Source organism: Hibiscus syriacus, unplaced genomic scaffold, assembly GCF_006381635.1.
Source record: "Hibiscus syriacus cultivar Baekdansim isolate YM2019G1 unplaced genomic scaffold, ASM638163v2 tig00110879_pilon, whole genome shotgun sequence".
Lineage (NCBI taxonomy): Eukaryota > Viridiplantae > Streptophyta > Magnoliopsida > Malvales > Malvaceae > Hibiscus > Hibiscus syriacus.
Genome location: NW_024062895.1, coordinates 554,567 through 559,583, shown reverse-complemented (window position 1 = coordinate 559,583; position 5,017 = coordinate 554,567).

Here is a 5,017-nt window from a genome sequence, read left to right as displayed (position 1 = left end):
ATAATAATAATTAAAATAACGATAATAATATATATAAAAAAAACCCGGACAAAAACGGGTGTCTACAGCTGCCCCTCTTTGCGCATTCTTGTGTTAACAAGAATAGGGCAAAGATGAAAAGACATCACGTTTTTGTCTGGCTCTCTCCCTTAGAAATTGGATAATTTTGGGTTGTTGGGGACGACACTGCTCATACATGATGAAGAGTTCGGGTCGTTTTAAGGTTAACGCGGTTCCTACGTGATGAGGAAATCTGGTCGGGGAATGACACGGCTCATACGTGATGAAGAGTTCTGGCCATCTAAAGGTGATAACACGGTTCCTACGTGATGAGGATGGCTGGTTATCTATGGTTGACACGGCTCCTACGTGATGAGGAGATCTGGTCTGGGAATGACACGGCTCATACGTGATGAAGAGTTCTGGCCATCTAAAGGTGATAACACGGTTCCTACGTGATGAGGACGGCTGGTTATCTATGGTTGACACGGCTCCTACGTGATGAGGAGATCTGGTCTGGGGATGACACGGTTCCTACATGATGAGGACGGCTGGCCATCTTTAGGAGTTATGGTTTCAAGAGAAACCAAATTAAAGATTTGTTTCAAAAGAAACAGACTCAAAGATTTGTTTCAAGAAAAACAAGCTCAAATATAATGTGTTTCAAAAGCAACTGTCTCGAAAGAGACAAAATTCATTTCAAATGAAACAACTCAAAAGATGACGTTTAAAGGGAATTGTCTCAAGCGAGACAAAATTTGTTTTTAAGGGAAACGTTCTCAAATATCTGTGTTTCATGGGAAGCTGTCTCAAATGAGACAAAATTCATTTCAAGGGAAACGATCTCAAAGATGTTTGTTTTGTTTCAAAGGAAACAAATTCAATGATGGTAAATTTTGTTTTCCAAAGAAACAAACGCAAAGATTTTTCTCAAAGAAACTGTCTCGAGAGAAACAAAATTTTGTTTCCAAAGAAAGAGATTCAATGATTTTTTTTTAAAAGACATTTTCATAAGAGACAAAACTTTGTTTTTCAGAAAATTGTATCTTAGTGAGACAAAATTTTGTTTCCAAAGAAACAGACTCAGTGATTTTTTTTAAAAGACATTTTCATAAGAGACAAAACTTTGTTTTTCAGAAAATTGTATCTTAGTGAGACAAAATTTTGTTTCCAAAGAAATAGACTCAGATTTTTCTTCAAAAGAAACTGTTTTAAGGGATAAAACCTTGTTTCCAGAGAAACAAACTCAAAGATGATCTTGTTTTAAGAGAAAATGTTTTAAGAGACAAAATTCGTTTCAAGGGAAACGACTCAAAGATGACATTGAAGGAAACTGTCTCATGCGAGATAAAATTTGTTTTAATAGAAACAATCTCAAAGGTGGGTATTTTCAAAAGAAGTTGTCTCGAGAGACAAAATTTTGTTTCAAAGGAAACAAACTCAATGATTTTTTTCAAAAGGAATTGCCTTTAAGAGATAAAATTTTGTTTCAAAAGAAACAGACTCAAAGATGGATTACATCTTAAGTAAGACCAAATTTGTTTCAAATGAAACAATCTCAAAAGTTAGTTTTTCATTAGAAACTGTCTTAAGAGAGATAACATATGTTTTTAAAGAAATAGACTCAAAGATGATTTTGTTAAGAGAAACAAACTCAAAGATTTTCAAGATGAACATATTCAAAGATTTACTTCAAGAGAAACTGTCTCAAGAGATACAAAATTCATTTTAAGAGAAACAGATTCAAAGATTTTTTTTTCAAAAGAAAATATCTTAAGAGAGACAAAATTTTGTTTCCAAAGAAACAGACCCAAAGATTTTTGTTTCAAAAGAAATTATCTTAAGAGAGACAAAATTTTGTTTCCAAAGAAACAGACTCAAAGATTTTTGTTTCAAAAGAAACAATCTCAAAGATTTTTTTTTTACAAAATTGTCTCAAGAGAGACAAAACTTTGTTTCAGACTCAAAGATTTTTCACGAAATTGTCTTAAGAGAGACAAAACTTTGTTTCAAAAGAAATAGACTCAAAGATTTTTTTCAAAGAAACAATCTCAAAGATTTTTTTCACAAAATTGTCTCAAGAGAGACAAAACTTTGTTTTAAAAGATTCAAAGATTGTCGATTTTGTTTATATGGAAATAATCTCAAAGGTGTTTTTCAAAAGTGTTTATTTTGTTTCAAATGAAACAATTTCAGGATTTGTTTAAAGGGGAAACTGTCTCGTGCGAGACAAATCAGCTTTGAAAATCTCAAGTGATATTAATTTTGCTTTAAGTACAACAACCTTGAAATTTGTATTATGAGAGAAAATGATGTCTCAAGCGAGACAAAATTTGCTTTAAGATATAGTCTCAAATGAGACAAAATTTGTTTTGAAAGAAACAACAATCTAAGGTGAGATTAATTTTGTTTTAAGTGAATCAAATTCAAAATTTGTATCTCAAAGGAAAAATGTCTCAAGCGAGACGCAATTTGTTTTAAAATTCTCAAAATTTGTGGAAAAATGTCTCAAGCGAGACATAATTTGTTTTAAAGAGAAAGTTGTCTCAAGCGAGACAAAATAAAATTTGTTTTTAAGAAAACTATCTCAAGTGAGACGACACTTTATTTTTTTAAAAGAAAATAATCTCAATAGCTCAAAGTTTGTCTATTGATTCCTGCATGTTGAGGAAACATCTTCAGAAGATCTGATTGTTGACTTCAGGAAGCCAAATATGTGGATTGCATTGTTCTTTCAGGTTGAAAACATCTGGTTATTTCCGAGCTCTTATTTCCTGAAAAGATCAGAATGATGCATTTTTGACTAACTATCTTGGAAGTTATGATAGATGTCAAGATGAAATTTATTTGATTTTCTTTTATTGAATTTGTCCTCAAGTGAGGAGAAAAATGTCTTTAATACACATGATGATAAATGTTTGATACAAATTTTATGTATCATGTATATATGTGTATGTATGTATGTATGTGTATACTTTTCTCGATCTGGGAGGAGAATGATCGCGAGAGCAGTCTTCACTCTATATTTGATTCAATTTGTTTGTATTTCCACTAAGGTGTACTCTTACAAACCTCAACCTGAGACAAATTTTTTTCTTGCCCATCACAATTTGCCCCAAAAATTTGTCTTCTCTTGCCCCAGCTTCAATCTTGAGCTTCAGAGGGATCTTCGTTGAATTCCAATATATGCCTCCAGAGAGATTATCTTGTTTGAAAATGTTTTCTTCTTCTTGAATTTTCAAAATTTTGAAAAATATTGCCTCCTTCTAAGTTTCACAATTGAAGCCAATCATAAAACATGAATTCATTGGATATCAAAAGAATCAAATGCTCTTTTAATCATTGATAGTTACAAATCTTTGACAAATATCAAGATCGACAGGTGGGTTTAGAGGTTGGCTACCTAAATTCTAAGGTGTGTTTCATCCATTGGTCCTCGTGAAGGTAATGACATACCCCTCTTTCTTGATTTGGCACTTTAATCAGAGGCGAACAAAATGACACAACTAGCATAGTCACTTGCTAAACTCTTTAGAACACTTTTGTTTCAGTTCTCTGAAATCTTCAATTTGTTCAAGCTTCGTAGACTTACCTAGTCAAGGTAGTGCAGAAATATCGGTCTAAAAACGAGAATTCTGAGTGCTCGTGTGAAGTTGACTATAACAGGCGTTCCTCAACTCCCTTAGTCCATATTCACCGAAACTCCTTATTAGTAAATTTGATTTAATTTGCCATGTTTGGCTAGCTGAATTCAGCTTTATTGTACATATATTTTATAATTGCCTTTATCAAGCTAGCTGAAGGATTCATGTCATCACAAAGTCTTCGACTTGACAACCACAGTGGAGCTTACACCGGATTACCAAGTACCCGATCAATGTCATGGTTTGAATGTAATCTATTCATAAAGCCAGGGCTTTCGAATTTCCTCTATTACCAATTGCTTTAGCGGAATAGCTCAGCTTTATTGTATACATATATATGTTTTTTTTTGTTTACGGATTCCATTTCTTAAGCTTGCTGAGGAAAACCTGTTATAGTCTCGGTGTTTGTTGAAGGTCAGAAAATCTCATCGTTAGAGTTTAATTCCCAAGCAACTGACCTAAACTAGATTCATCTACTTGACCATTCCATCTGAGAAGATTATGATCATCTTTGAACGTCATAAACAGAAATAATAACCAATTAGTTTTGCAATCTCATGTGCTAGTTGCCCCCATTTTATCCGCTCCTAACACATACCTGAATGCCAAACCCTTTGATTGACTCTTTATGTGAATAGAAAACTAGCTCGGTCCCTGCAAGAAAATGGTATGTACTCTGGTGTACCTCTGGATTAGGATCAAGGGGTCATTGTTTTGCAGGGTTCAATCTTGTCATTTATCAAAGATTTACAACCTCAGTTATTAAAAAACTTTTAATTAAAATGATGATATTCAAAATTTAAATCTGCTCATTGTTCATTTCCTAAGAATGAAGCATTTTATTGAAAATGTTCACACGTCAAGCGACTTATAAACATTCACACATAAAAAAGAAAAACAAGATCAAACAAGATGACATGCATGAGAATGTAACAAATTCTCAGGATGGATGCCCGGCCGAATTTCGATCAGAATGCCCCATCACACCTTGAACGTTAATGCCCCTAAATCGATCATATCTTGGACCTTGCGCTTCAATGTCCTACAATTCTCCGTGGTGTGCCCTGAGCTCCCAATGTGATAGATGCATATGGCGTTAATATCATGGCCTTCAGGATATGGGGTCTCTCTTGGTTTGGATTGAACTGGAGTCACAAGGTTCCTCTCAACTAGCATTGGGAGCAATTCCTCATATGTCATTGGGATTGGATTGATGCTACGGAATGTCTTATGAGGTTTGGTCCCCAGATTAGCTAGATAAGATCCTTCAATGTTAATCTCATCTCTTTCCTCATTGTCGGAAAGACTAGTGCCTCCTATCTGGCCATTCTTGACTGCTCTTTCGATCATTCTCCACACATGACAATGTCAGA